This window comes from Canis lupus, unplaced genomic scaffold, assembly GCF_011100685.1.
Source record: "Canis lupus familiaris isolate Mischka breed German Shepherd unplaced genomic scaffold, alternate assembly UU_Cfam_GSD_1.0 chrUn_S1709H1903, whole genome shotgun sequence".
Taxonomy (NCBI): domain Eukaryota; kingdom Metazoa; phylum Chordata; class Mammalia; order Carnivora; family Canidae; genus Canis; species Canis lupus.
This window is the reverse complement of record NW_023330557.1, coordinates 1-15,680: the sequence shown is the minus strand read 5'-3', so window position 1 is coordinate 15,680 and position 15,680 is coordinate 1. Positions and strand designations below refer to the sequence as shown.

Below are 15,680 nucleotides of genomic sequence, written 5' to 3'. Positions count from 1 at the left end.
CTTAGCCACAGCAATCAGACATCAAAGAGAAATAAAGTGCATCCGGAATTGCAAGGATGAAGTAAAACTTTCACTATTTGCAGTTGACATAATAGTACACACAGAAAACCTTAAACACTCCTTCAAAAACATTCTATAGCTGAGAAATAAATTTGTAAAGTCACAGGATACAAAAACAACACACAGAAATCTGTATCATTTCTATACACTAATAATGAAACAGCAGAAGGACAAATTAATAAAATAATCCCATTTACAATTGAACCAGAAATATTAAAATACCTAGGAATAAGCTTAACCAAAGAGGTAAAAGACCTATACTCTGAAAACTATAAAACAATGATTAAAGAGTTGAAGATGACACAATTGGAAAGACATTCCATGCTTATGGATTAGAAGGCCAAATACTGGGATCCCTGGGTGGTGCAGCGGTTTGGCGCCTGCCTTTGGCTCAGGGCGCAATCCTGGAGACCTGGATTGAATCCCACGTTGGGCTCCCGGTGCATGGAGCCTGCTTCTCCCTCTGCCTGTGTCTCTGCCTCATTCTCTCTCTCTCTCTCTGTGACTATCACAAATAAATAAAAATTTTTAAAAAATTTAAAAAAAAAAGGCCAGATACTGTTAAAAGGTCTATGCCAACCAAAGAAATCTACACTTTGGATGCAATTCCTATCAAAATATCACCGGCATTCTTCACAGAGCTAAAACAATCCTAAAATTTATATGGAACCACAGAATACCCCAAGCAGCCGAAGCAATCTTGGAAAAACAAAACAGGAGGTAACACATTCCAGACTTCCAGTTCTATTACAAAGCTGTAGTAACTCAGAAAGTATACTGTTAGTACAAAATGGACACACAGATTAATAAAACAACACTAAAGAATCTATAATTATATGATCATTTACTCTCTGACAAAGCAGGAAAAAATAATGGGAAAAAGTCTCTTCAACAAGTGCTGTTGGGAAACTGGATAGCTACTTGCAAAAACAATGAAAGTAGGCCATTTTCTTACACCATACACAAAATATACTCAAAATGTATCAAAGACCTAATTGTGAGATCTGAAAGTATAAAAATTCTAGAAGAGAGCAATTTCTCTGGTATTCCTGTAGCGACATTTTTCTAGACATGTCCCCTAAACTATGAGGATGCAGCAAAGGTGGTCCTAAGAGGAAAGTATATAGCAACACAGGCCTTTCTCAAGAAACAAGTTGCAAAGACACAACATAACCTGAAATCTAAAGGAGCTGATAAAAGAACAACAGATAAAGCCTAAATCTAGCAGGAGAAGAAAAATAATAGAGTGGACCATAAAGCAATGATATGGGGGAAAAAACAGAAAAGATCAATGAAATTAATAGCTGATTCTTCGAAAGAATTAATAAAATCGATAAATGCCTAGCCAGACTTATCAAAAAGAGAAAAGAGAAAGGACTCAAAGAAATAAAATCATGAATGAAAAAGAGATCACAAGCAACACTGAAGAAATACAATTATAAGAGAATATTGTGAGCAATTATATCCCAACAAATTAGGCAATTTGGATGCATTCCTAGAAATATATAAACTACTAAAACGGAAACAGGAAGAAATAGAAAATCTGAACAGAGCCATAACCAGCAAAGAAATTGAATCAGATCTCAAAGGTCTCCTAACAAACAAGAGTCCAGGGCCAGACGGCTTCCCAGGGGAATTCCACCAAACATTTAAATAATTAGTACCTATTCTGAAACTGTTCCAAAAACTAGAAATGGAAGAATAACTTCCAAACTCATTCTATGAGGCCAGCATCAATCCCAACACCAAATAAAGACCCCACCCAAAAGAAGTACAGATCAAAGATCCCTGATGAATATGGATGCAAAAATTGTCACCAAGATAGTAGCAAATTGGATCCAAAAGTTCATTAAAAGGATTATTTACCATGACCAAAAGGAATTTATTCCTGAGATGCAAGGGTGGTTCAACAGTTGCAAATCAACATGATACACAACATTAATAAAAGACAAAATACAGCATTCTTTCTTGATTGAAACTCACTGCAGTATAAAGACAGAAGGAACTTACCTCAGTATCCTAAAAGCCATACAAAAAATCCACAGTGAATATCATCCTTAACAGGGAAAAACAGAGATTTTCTTCCAGGGTCAGGAATAAGACAGGGATGTCCACTCTCACTGCTGTTCAACATAGTGCTAGAAGTCCTAGCCTCAGAAATCAGACAAATAAAAAGCATCCAAATTGGCAAAGAAGTCAAACTTTCACTATTTGTAGACAACATGATACTTTATATAGAAAACCCAAAAGATTCCATCCCAAAATTGCTTGAACTGATGTAGGAATTCAGCAAAATCGCAGAATATAAAATCAATGCACAGAAGTCAGTTGCATTTCTATACACTAAACATGAACGGATGAAAGAAATGAAGGAATGGATCCCACTTACAATTGTCCCCCAAACCATAAGACACCTTGGAATAAACCAAAGAGGTAAAGGATCTGTACTCTGGATACTATGGAATGCTTATGAAAGAAATTGAGGAAGACATAAAGAAAAGGAAAAACATTCCATTCTCATGCATTGGAAGAACAAATATTGTTAATGCTACCCCAAAAGTTGTCTATTGCTACCCAGAGCAACCTACACATTCAGTGCAATCTCTATCAAAATACCAATTTTTAAAAGGTTTTATTTATTTATTCATGACAGATACACAGAGAGGGAGAGAGAGAGGCAGAGACACAGGCTGAGGGAGAAGCAGGCTCCATGCAGAGAGCCCAACGTGGGACTGGATCCCGAATCTCCAGGATCCGGCCCTGGGCTGAAGGTGGCGCTAAACCGCTGAGCCACCTGGGCTGCCAGCATTAGCATTTTTTACAGAGCTGGAACCAACAACTCTAAAATTTTTTAAAATAAATTTATCTTTTATTGGTGTTCAATTTGCCAACATATAGAATAACACCCGGTGCTCATCCCGTCAAGTGCCCACCTCAGTGCCCATCACCCCCACCCCCCACCCTCCTCTGCTTCTACCACCCCTAGTTCGTTTCCCAGAGTTAGGAGTCTTTCATGTTCTGTCTCCCTTTCTGATATTCCCACTCATTTTTTCTCCTTTCTCCTTTATTCCCTTTCACTATTTTTTATCGTCCCCAAATGAATGAGATCATATAATGTTTGTCCTTCTCCAATTGACTTATTTCACTCAGCCATAATACTCTCCAGTTCCATCCACGTCGAAGCCAATGGTGGGTATTTGTCATTTCTAATGGCTGAGTAATATTCCATTGTATACATAAACCACATCTTCTTTATCCATTCATCTTTCTATGGACACCGAGGCTCCTTCCACAGTGCGGGTATTGTGGACATTGCTGCTACAAACATCGGGGTGCAGGTGTCCCGGCATTTCATTGCATCTGTATCTTTGGGGAAAATCCCCAACAGTGCAATTGCTGGGTCCATAGAGCAGATCTATTTTTAACTCTTTGAGGAACCTCCACACAGTTTTCCAGAGTTGCTGCACCAGTTCACATTCCCACCAACAGTGCAGGAGGGTCCCCCTTTCTCCACATCCTCTCCAACATTTGTGGTTTCCTGCTTTGTTAATTTTCCCCATTCTCACTGGTGTGAGGTGGGATCTCATGGTGGTTTTGATTTGTAGTTCCCTGATGGCAAGTGAGCGGAGCATTTTCTCATGTGCTTGTTGGCCACGTCTATGTCTTCCTCTGTGAGATTTCTCTTCATGTCTTTTGCCCATTTCATGATTGGATTGTTTCTTTGCTGTTGAGTTTAAGAAGTTCTTTATAGATCTTGGAAACTAGCCCTTTATCTGATATGTCATTTGCAAATATCTTCTCCCATTCTGTAGGTTGTCTTTGAGTTTTGTTGATGGTATCTTTTGCTGTGCAAAAGCTTCTTATCTTGATGAAGTCCCAATAATTCATTTTTGCTTTTGTTTCTCTTGCCTTCATGGATTAATCTTGCAAGAAGTTACTGTGGCCAAGTTCAGAAAGGGTGTTGCCTGTGTTCTCCTCTAGGATTTTGATGGAATCTTGTCTTACATTAAGATCTTTCATCCATTTTGAGTTTATCTTTGTGGATGGTGCAAGAGAGTGGTCTAGTTTCATTCTTCTGCACGTGGATGTCCAATTTTCCCAGCACCATTTATTGAAGAGACTGTCTTTTTTCCAGTGGATAGATAGTCTTTCCTCCTTTGTCGAATACTATTTGGCTATAAAGTTGAGGTTCCACTTCTGGATTCTCTATTCTGTTCCATTGATCTATGAAACAACCCTAAAATTTGTATGAAACCAGAAAAGACCTCAAATCACCAAAGTAATGTTGAAAAAGAAAAACCAAAGCTGGAGGCAGCAAAATTCTGGACTTCAAGCTGTATTACAAAGCTCTGATCATCAAGACAGTATGGTTCTGATACAAAACAGACACATATATCGATGAGACAGAATAGAGAACCCAGAAATGGACCATCAACTCTACGGTCAACTAATCTTTGACAAAGCAGGAAAGAACATCCAGTGGAAAAAGACATTTTTTCAACAAATGGTGTTAGGAAAATTATACAGCCACATGCAGAAGAATGAAACTGGACCACTTTCTTACACCATACACAAAGATAAGCTCAAAATGGGCGAAACACCTAAATGTGAGACAGGAATCCATCAAAATCCTAGTGGAGAATACATACAGGCAGCAATCTGTTGAACTCAGCCGCAGCAACTTCTTTCTAGACATGTCTCTGGAGACAAGGGAAACAAAAGCAAAAGTGAACTACTGAAACCTCATCAGGATAAAAATTTTGCACAGTAAAGGAAAAAACCAACAAAACTAAAAGGCAACTATGGAATGGGAGAAGATATTTGCAATGATCTTATCAGGTCAAGGGCTAGTATCCAAAATCGATAAAGAACTTATCAAACTCAAGCAAAAAATTCAGTTGAGAAATGGACAGAAGACATGAACAGACGTTTGTCCAAATAAGACATACACATGGCCAACAGACACATGAGAAAATGTTCCACGTGACTTGTCATCAGGGAAATACAGATCAAAGCCAAAATGAGATGCCACCTCACACCAGTCAGAATGGCTAAAATTAACAAGACAGAAAACAACTGATGTTAGCAAGGATGTGGAGAAAGGGAACCCTTTTACACTCTTGGTGAGAATGCAGACTTTTGCAGCCTCTGTGGAAAACAGAATGGAAGTTCCTCAAAAACTGAAAAATAAAACCATCCTACCACGCAGTAATTGTACTATTAGGTATTTATCTAAAGGATACAAACATAGTTATTCAAAGTAGCTCAAGCAGTCCAATGTTTATAGCAGCAGTGCGTACAACAGCCAAAATATGGAAAGAGCCAAGATGCCCATTGAGAGGTGAATGGAGAAGCAATATATATGGATATAATATGGAATATTACCCAACCATCAAAAAGAATGAAATCTTGCCATTTGCAGTGATGTGACTAGAACTAGAGGGTATGATGCTAAGTGAAGTAAGTCAGTCAGAGAAAGACAGATACCATAATATTTCACACATACGTAAAATTTAAGAAATAAGACAGATGAACATAGGGGAAAGGAAGGAAAATAAGATGAAAATTGAGAGGGAGGCAAACCATGGGAGACTCTTAACACTAGGAAACAAACAGGGTTGCTGGAGGGGAGGGGAGTGAGGGGATGAGGTAAATGGGTGATGGACATTAAGGCAGGCACATGATGTAATGAGCACTGGATGTTATATGCAACTGATGAATCACTAAGCTCTGCCTCTGAAACTAGTAAAACTATTCGGACTGTATCAAAACAAAATGCTTCTGCACAGTGTAGGAATCATCAACAAAACTAAAAGGCAACCTATGAAATGGTCTGGGGATATAGTGCACAGCACGGTGACTATAGTTAACAATATTATATATTTGAAAGTTGATAAGAATGTAAACCTAAAAGTTCACATCACAAGAAAAAGAATTTGTAACCATGTGAGGTGTGGATGTTAATTAAATTTATTGTAGTAATTTCACAGTATATATATATATATATTTCAAATTAATATGCAGTACACTGTTTACTGGAATTTAAATAAAAATATTTTTAAACTGTTATATTCTTTACATTTATGCAATATTACATGTCATTTATATGTCAATAAAGCTGGAAAAATTAATTTTTAAAATTGTTTTTACGTTTTCCATCCACACCTCAGAGACAGTGCTATTATCCTTATTGGGCTTTTCGTTGGTTAATTTACATTCTTGAACTTGTACTATCTCATTATTCCTTGGCTCAAAGACCTCCAGTAGGCAGGAAGATACAAAACAATAATAAAAGTAGCCAAGAATTACCATGTTTGTGAAATCACTTAATTCTCACAGCAACTCCATGATATAGGGACTACTACCATGATCATCTTGTAGCTTAAAGATAAAGAGGGGCATGGAAAGCTGAAATAACATCCACTTTGGAAGAGCTAGTAACAGAAGGGGTAGGAATTTGAACCCAGTTAGGGATGAATCTTATGTTCATCCATAAACCCACTTCCTTAAACTACCTCTCTACAGTTTACAAGAACAGTTGTTGCCTCAGGAAGACTACACCCTGGAACATCCTCACTCAGAAAACAATCACAGGATGTAGAAGCCACCAGAAGGCAGGTAACTTCCACTTTTTATTCTATACTTCTACATTCTGAGGGTTTTTTTGCAACAAACATGTATTCTTTGTAATGATCATTATCCATAAAGATGGTACTTAAAATGGAAGACAGGGCATGACAAGTTTTTCAAAGAAAAGGATAAATTTAGCCCCAAGATCACAAAACTAAGGAGTATGCCCCCACACTCTCCCTCTATCTCTGGTAAGCACCAATCTATTCTGTTTCTATCAATTATTATGTAAGTGAGATTATAAGTGTTCGTCATTCTCTGACTTATTTCACCTAGCATAATTCCTCCAATGTCTATCCATGTTGTCATAAATGGCAAGATTTTCTTTATGGCCAAATAGTATTCCTTCATCCATTCATTTGTTGATAGATACTTAGGTTGTTACCATTGGTTAGCTATGGTGAATAATGCTGTGATGAATATGGGGTGTAGACATATTCAGGGTGGTGATTTTGTTTCATTAAGTTATATATCCAGAAGTGCATCTATTTATAGTTTCTTGAGGACCCTTCCTACTGTTTTCCATAGTGGCTGTCCCAATTTCCACTCTCAGATGGACCGCTTCAGACAGTAAAGAGTGTCCCTGAGGAGAGCAGTGCTAGCCACTTGGATGGACACATGAAAGGACAAAGTTAGAGGGACCCAGGTAGAAGGAATGGGGCACTGAGAGGGGGGAATCCAAGGGCTTCTGTTCCTGTTATGACTTTGATTGCACCTCCAAAAGAGATATATTGAAGTCCTAAGCCCTGGATACCTGAGAATATGATCTTATTTGGAAATAGGGTCATTGCTGATGTTATCAGTTAAATGAGGTCATACTGAAATAATGTGGGCCCCAACCTAATACGGCTAGTGTCCCTATCCCTATAAAAAGAGGAGGGAGACACACAAGGGAACTCCATGTGAAGATGGAGGCAGAGATCAGAGTGATGTGTCTATAAGCCAAGGGGTGACAAAGATTGCTGCAGCCACCAGAAGCCAGGACAAAGGCATGGGACAGTATCTCTCCACAGCCTCCTGAAGGAGCCAACCCTGCTGGCTCCATGTTCAGACTTTTAGATGCCACAACTGTGAGAATACACATTTTTGTTGTTTAAGCTACCTGGTTGGTGGCACTCTGTTATGGTAGTCCTAAGAAACCAAGACAGTTACCTTCATAATTTGAACCCAAGATGCCTCCCTGCTGCACACCTTCACACACACACCACCCTGTCCAAACTTTCATTCATAGCCCTCACATGAAACTTTCTAGTTTTTGACTTCTAGGCTTATTTTGTTAACTGGAAAACTTCCATATCTTCATCCTAACTCTTTTTCATTCACCCTTATATGTTCTGCCCATTACATGTTCGTATGGGGTTAGAAAATACCTTCTGGTCCTGTGAATTAGTGAGTGGGGAAGAGTGCTTTAAGCTGGTAGTAAGAAGTAGTTAGGGTGACATTTTCTATAGTCATTTCCTTTATGATCCCATGGCAGCTGGATGTAGAGTCTTGATTCTCACTGAGCAGTGGTCTCAGGGAAGCATCCCTATGCTGGGCCAAGAATCCCACCCAACCTGCACATAACCTTTACCCTCCCCTGGTTTACTGGCAAGATTGTCTGAGCATCACAATGTTGTGCACAATGCCCTGCACATCAGGACCTGCAGCCCTACTTCTTGTTATCAGGCCACCTGCCGGTACATCCTTACTCTGACTTGCCCACGTCTCAGATGAACAGTGGTGGGCCTCAGGATGACACCTTACTCTTAGCTCTCCAGACTGGCTTTTGAGGAGTTCCATCCCCACCTCTTGAAATAACCAAAAATCTGGGATTCAGGGTTGGGACCCTCATTCTTGGTATTGGTGGTTTCTCCACATGACAACTGCCTTTTCATTTTCCCTCTAGGCCTCAGGGAGTGGGATTTTCACAGGCTTACATGAATCTTACCTGAATCCCATTTATCTTCCAAGCCTCAGGTTCAGAAAAATGCTGCCTATCTGTGCTCTTGAATTACAAGCTCTATGAAAAGTGACGAGTGAAGCATTATAGCAGCAGCTATAGCTAAACTTTATTCAAATCTAGTCATGCTAGCATTGTTCTAGGTGCTTTGAGCCTAGGCACTCTGGCTCCAGAATCCAGGTAAAAAAAAAACTGTAAGCTTTTATACTTCCCTTAGGCCCAGGTTCTTAGAAGGGATATGATAGATATTGGTGAGTACATCAAGGGCCAGAAATTGAGGGGGAAATGAGTAACTGGTTGTCTTTCTCCAGGGTGGGTTCCACCATGACACTGCCTGTGCTCAACCCAATTCTATCACTTCCAGACCCTTCTCTGCCTTCTCAACTTCGACCTAACTTTGGGCCATTTGACATGTTCAGAAAAGGGTGGAATTTTGATGAGTTGGACATCTGCCAGGTATATAAGTGAATACCATAAAGAGGGCTTGAGTGTGTTTATGAAGCTTTTATTTCCTCCTCCGCCTAAGCATGACATAGTCTATCCTTGGAAGAAGTACAACACACCATCTGTCCCTTGTCAGGGGCCCAGTGACCAGAGGCTTGTCACTCAAAGAACCTGTACTCTTGGGTGGCAGGCTACCAGGGATTGTGCAAGCATTGGGTGCCCCAGGCTGGGGGTGGACAACTTGACACCATCACATCTCTTTGGGTCTGTGTCTTCCTACGTGTTTTTAGGGGTAGACAGTAATAAAAATTCCCTGCCTGAAATGATAGTCAGTGACTGAAGAACTAATGTTTCCCTCTGCCCTGGCTCTCTTCATTTCTATCTTTCTCTTTAGAATGAGAAAGTTGGCTGTGACACCCTGTTTCAAAGACTCACATCCGAGGAAAATCCATTCTCAACAAGGGCAGAAGATCAGGCCATTTGAGCATGCCCTGTGCCAATGAAAGCACATGTTCAGTTGTATACATTTGCCCTTGCTTTCAGATGTTTTTATTCTTGGTCTGCATCCTTCACCTTGAGATTTTAGAAGCTAGAAACACTATCTTCTACTTAGTTGTAAGTCAGATGCTATTGCATGGAAACTTCATGGTCTTTAGCCAGCAGGGTGGACAGCAAGTTAGAGATGACAGCCATGTGTTATCCTGGTATCAGCCAGGCTAAGTACTGCTAAGTACTAAGAGGCTAAGTACCGCTGCTATACCAAGTGACTCCAAGGTGTCAGAAGCTACAAAATTAAAGATTTATTTCTTGCTCACACCATCTGGGTCAGCCGCATGTCTACTCTAAATCATATTACCTGGGACTCAAGTGGATGGAGAAGATGCTTTCTAAAGAATTGCTGGTGTCATGGTGGAGGGAAGAAAGAGCATGGAGATTAACACCACTGAACTGTGCAATTAAAAATGTTTAATATAGGGACGCCTGGGGTGGCTCAGCTGTTGAGCATCTGCCTTTGGCTCAGGGCATAATCCTGAAGTCCCAGTATCAAAGCCCCACATTGGACTCCCTGCATGGAGCCTGCTTCTCCCTCTGTCCTGTATCTCTGCCTGTCTCTGTGTGTGTTGTGTGTGTGTGTGTCTCATGAATAAATAAGTAAAATCTTTAAAAATTTTTAAGATAGTATTTTTTTACCTTATATGCATTGTACCACAATAAAAAAAAAAGAAGAGAGATAGAGAACCATACTCCAAGTATACCCTAGCTTCTGCTGGAACATAGAATACACATTTCTGCTCACATTTTAGTATTCAGAGCAAATCATATGACCATGTCTATTGTCAGTGAGACAAGGAAGTATACTCTACCCTAACAGAGTGTCAGTGAATCTCTGAAGATACTAATACATTCTCTCAGACCCTGTTTCTTTTCACGAGCAAGCCCTTGGCTATTCCTCTAAGAACTGGGGAGGTAGGGCAGCAACAGATAGAGCTAGCTTTCTGTGGTTCTCCTGATGTTGAGAGCAGTTGGTGGTGGAGGCAACAGGCACGAGACAAAATTAGGAGACCCACATCACCTCTCAGTCAACTTTAGCCAAGTTTTGCATTTCTCTGAGCCTCAGATTCTTCATCTGAGGAATCAGAGATTAGATCAGACAAGTGCTGATGTTGGTGCCAGCTGGAGCTTTCCTGTGCATCTTCTATTTTACCCTACTTTCTTATGTTGAATTCTACCCAGATAGGACTGGGGGTGTGGGGTGGTGGGAGGAGGGCAGGGTGGGAGACACTGGTAAAAAGACTGGACAATCCTTGTTCTGCATCACCTCATTGAAGTATGACACTCCCATTCTAACAAGTGCTAACAAACCATCCCTCCACTGGTTTATTCCATGGACCAATGCAGAAGGGCTCCTTGAGAAGTGGAAAGACTAAAGACAAAAGGATTTGAAGCACAGAATCCTTTAATAATGGTAGCCCATTTGGGCATCGCTCTCTCTATGGTTCAAAGGGGAAATTCCTTCTGGGGTTTGCTTCTGTACAGGGAAGCTCTTACAATATGTTGAGGAGAAGGTTGTTCTTCAAGCAAGTGTGTCCCAAGGACCTTCTCAGCAACACTAGGAGATAATAAAACATTCAGGTAAAACTACCAGTGCTGCCAAGATGAGCTCTATAACCAAGGGGACTTCCAAGGTGAGTGCCAACACATCTCTGCTCTCCCTCCCTTCCCATCCTTTATCCCAATCCATTGTCTTATGTCTGTCTTTTTTTAATTTTTTTAAATTTATTTATTTATGATAGTCATACAGAGAGAGAGAGAGAGAGAGAGAGAGAGAGAGCAGAGACACAGGCAGAGGGAGAAGCAGGCTCCATGCACCGGGAGCCCGACATGGAACTCGATCCTAGGTCTCCAGGATTGCGCCCTGGGCCAAAGGCAGGCGCCAAACCGCTGCGCCACCCAGGGATCCCTTATGTCTGTCTTCTAAGTACCTTCCTACGACCTGTCTCTCTGCTTCTGAGCTGCCTATTGATTTTCCTCACTGACTGTCTTTCCTTCCTGTGAAGGGATAGGCACAAGCCCTTCTTTTAAGGAAGACTGAATGGCAGCTGGGCGGCTGGGATGGGTCCTCAGGATTTACACTAAGTATGAGTTTGTAGGTTTAAATTGTTTGCTTTTCCATTCCAGTTGAAAAGTGTTTGTCCTTGCCTATTTATTTCTTAACTCTCTCAACAGTATTTTTTATTGAAGTATAATTAACATACAGTATTATATTAGTTTCAGGTGTACAATACAGCGATTCAACAATTCTATATATTGCTCGGGGCTCATCAAGATAAATGTACTCTTAATCTCTTTCACCTATATAATCCATCTTCCACCCACCTACCTGCTAGCAACCATCAGTTTATGCTATTTAAGAGTGGTTTTTGTTTGCCTTTTTAAAAACCTTTGTTTGCTAATTTGTTTCATTTTTAAAATTCTATATATGAGTGAAATCACATGATAGATATTTATTTTTCCTTGACTGCCTTATTTCACTTAGCATTTATGCTCTAAATCCATCCATGTTATTTGAAATGGAAAGATCTCATCCGTTTTTATGGTTGTGTAATATCCTCTTGTATAGACACGCCTGGGTGGCTCAGTGCTTAAGCATCTGATTTTGGCTCAGGTTGTGATCCTGGGGTCCCAGGATTGAGTCCCATACTGGGCTCCCTGAAGGGAGCCTGCTTCTCCCTCTGCCTATATCTCTGCCTCTCTTTCTCTGTGTCTCTAATGAATAAATAAATTTATTTATTCATACACACACACACATACATATCACGTGTTCTTTATCCATTCTTCAGTCCATGGACACCCGGGTTGTTTTTTCATATATCAGCTATTGCAAATAATTCTACAATAAACATAGGGGTGCATATATCTTTTCAAATTAGTGTTTTTCATTTTCTTTGGGTAAATACCCCAGTAATGAAATTATGGGATCATATGGAATTTCCATTTTTATTTTTTTGAGGAACCTCCATACTGTTTTCCACAGTGGCTATCCCCAATTTGCATTCCTACCAACAGCACACAAAGATTCCATTTTCTCTGCACCCTCACAAATAATTGTTATTTCCTATGTTTTTTATTTTAGCCATTCTGACAGGCATAAAGTGATATCTCTATAGTTTGAACTTGCATTTTCCTGATGATTAGTGATGTTGAGAATCTTTTTTTATGTGTCCGTTGGCCATCTATATATCTTTCTTGGAAAAATGTCTATTCAGGTCCCATGCCCATTTTTTTTTTCCATGCCCATTTTTTTAATTTTTATTTATTCATGATAGGCACACAGTGAGAGAGAGAGAGAGGCAGAGACATAGGCAGAGGGAGAAGCAGGCTCCATGCACCGGGAGCCCGAAGTGGGATTCGATCCCGGGTCTCCAGGATCGCGCCCTGGGCCAAAGGCAGGCGCCAAACCACTGCGCCACCCAGGGATCCCTCCATGCCCATTTTTTAATTGGATTATTCGTGGGGCTTTTTTGGTATTGAGTTGTATAAGCTCTTTATATATTTAGAATATTATTTATATATAATTTATTAGTGTTTATATTATTTATATATTTTATTTTTTATAAGTTATATATTATATTATTTAATTATATATTTAAAAGATATATAATTTGCAAATATCTTTCTTCATTCAGTAGGTTGCCTTTTTATTTTGTTGGTGATTTTCTTTGCTATGCAAAAGCTTTTTATTTTGGTGTAGTCCCAGTAGTTTATTTGTTTTATTTCCTTTGCTAAAGGAGATATATAAAGAAAAATGTGTCTACAGATGATGTGAAATTACTTCCAATGTTTGGTTATGGACTGGAAGAACGAGTATTGTCAAAATGTCCATACTACCCAAGCAATCTACAGATATGCAATTCCTATCAAAATACAACAGTATTTTTTACAGAACTAGAGAAAATAAAAGTAAAATTTGCACCACAAAAGACTGAGTAGCCAAAGCAATCCTGAGGGAATAAAGCTCAAAGTATCACAATCCCAGATTTCAAGATACACTACAGAGCTGTAGTGATCAAAACAGTATGGTACTGGCACAAAAACAGACACAGATCAATGGAACAGAAGAGAGAATGCAGAAATAAACCCATGCTTGTATGGTCAATTTATCTATGGCAAAGGAGAGAAGAATATACAATGGGGGAAAAGGCAGTCTCTCCCAAAAATGTGCTGGGAAAACTGGGCAGCTACATGTATACAAAAGCATGAAACCAGACCACTTTTTATGCCATTCACAGAAATAAGCTAAAATGTATTAAAGACTTAGATGTGAAACTTGAAATGATAAAATTTCTTACCAGTATTTTTAAGACCACAAGTTACCTTCTGGCATCTAAGCATTTTTCTCCAGCCAGGGCAAAGGATCAATTCATGAAAGAAGCAAATAAACCAAATTCCTATAAGATCCTCTATCTTTCCACTTAATACCTACTCCCCTCCACACACACACACACACACACACACACACACACCCTCATGCCATCCTAGTTTTAAATAATTTTGATTTTGGGTGGAGGAATCATGGAATAAGCATGATCTTGGTTGGGGGATAATAAATTCTCGAGCTCCTTTTATGGCTTACTCTTTGAGATGAAAATTTTCTTTCTTCATTCAGTGCCTCAGGAATCCTCAGTACCCAATGGCATTAAGTGTCCTGCCTGCTACAACGTGTATGATGTTTCCTGCGACCCAGTTCTTCTTGCCTGCACTGGTACAGAGACAAAGCGTGTGGAAGTTATTGGCATAGGTACAACTATTTCCACAGGATTCTTGGTGTTCATTTTCTCAAAGGATATATCTGTGCTAGTTATCTTTGCTGTGTAATCATTACTCCAAAACTTGGCAGTTTAAAACAATGAGCATTTATTATTTCATGGCATCTGAGGGTCAGGAGTTTGGAAGTGGCCTAGCTAAGTGCTTCTGGCTGAGTTTCTCATGAAGTTGTAATCTAGCTGTCAGCAGGGCCTGTCACCAGGAAGACCTGCTTCCAAGATCACCCATGTAGTTGTCAGGCTTGGTTCTTCTCTACATGGGTCTCTGTGTGGGCTGCCTGGATGTCCTTATAATGTATTCCCCCACAGCAATGATGAGAGAGAGAGAGAGAGAGATAGAGAGAGAGAAGAGAAGAGAGAAGAGAGATAAGAGAGATGGAGGGAGGGAGGAAGAGCACTAACTGGCATTTCTCAGGGCAAATGATGACAGAGAGGGAGAAAAGGAGGAGAAGAGGGAGGGAGGAAGGAGATACTACAGTTTCAAAGTAATCAAATATCAGAAGGAACATTTCTTCACTTCTGTTGTATCCTGTTGGTTGCACAGATCAACTCTGATACAACATGGGAGAAGAGTATACAAGGACATGAATACTAAGAGATCGCAGGCCATCCTAGAGACTAACTACTATGTACAGCAAAGGCTGATACAGGGCCAAGTCCTAGTTCACTCTCCAAAGTTTGGAGGGAGCCATCTGTCAGAAGAGAGAAGGGGGAGAGGAGAGGACGAGGAGAGGAGAGGGAAGATGAAGAGAACACAACTGCTTTCCACAGGAAAGTCTGACACTTGGGAACATGTCATATCATGATCTCCTCGAATGGGAACTTGGGTCATTGGCCATCACCCTCTTCAACAAAGAGGGTGATACCTCAGTTCTGGTTTTTTTCATCACTACCATTATTGCTATTACCCAATCCCCATGAATAAGCATGATGATTCTGAAATCTGCAGAAGGACTTGCCATTTTCCTGAGGAGGAAAAAGTATGGACTTGTAATAAGATGCACAGATGCCATTCAGATAGAAAACAACAGGTACCAAGGGGCTGTTTAGGTGAATACATGAGTTCTGACCTCAGGCTTTTTCCTCTCTTCCAACTATCTCTTGCCTCGTCAGAAGGTACAGACTCCAATCTCAGCTATGCATCTGACACAGCAGGGGCCCTTTGGGATTCATCCTAAACTGAGATGTCGGGCCCAAAGGGAACTAAGGCTTGGTCCCTGGACAGAGATGGAGCTGTGGTTCTTGCTTCTTTCACAGAAGGCAGAGGGGAATTCTGGGGC

General features: G+C 40.2%; 2 long non-coding RNA genes across 3 annotated transcripts in view; one reads left to right on the top strand and one right to left on the bottom strand.

Annotated features, from left to right (window-relative positions):
• LOC119878543 overlaps positions 1 to 14,337 on the bottom strand; it is a 69,880-nt gene extending 55,543 nt beyond the window's left edge. The window contains exon 1 of the long non-coding RNA XR_005386989.1: positions 14,211 to 14,337. This is a non-coding gene — a long non-coding RNA (uncharacterized LOC119878543). The remainder of the gene's footprint in view (positions 1 to 14,210) is intronic.
• LOC119878542 overlaps positions 1 to 15,311 on the top strand; it is a 73,258-nt gene extending 57,947 nt beyond the window's left edge. The window contains exons 3-6 of one of the 2 annotated variants that reach the window (XR_005386988.1): positions 6,586 to 6,678; positions 11,114 to 11,262; positions 14,244 to 14,375; positions 14,945 to 15,311. This is a non-coding gene — a long non-coding RNA (uncharacterized LOC119878542). Of the gene's footprint in view, positions 1 to 6,585; positions 6,679 to 11,113; positions 11,263 to 14,243; positions 14,702 to 14,944 lie in introns of those variants that run through there. The other variant, XR_005386987.1, reaches the window with a different exon arrangement.
• Positions 15,312 to 15,680: the final 369 nt, after the last annotated feature.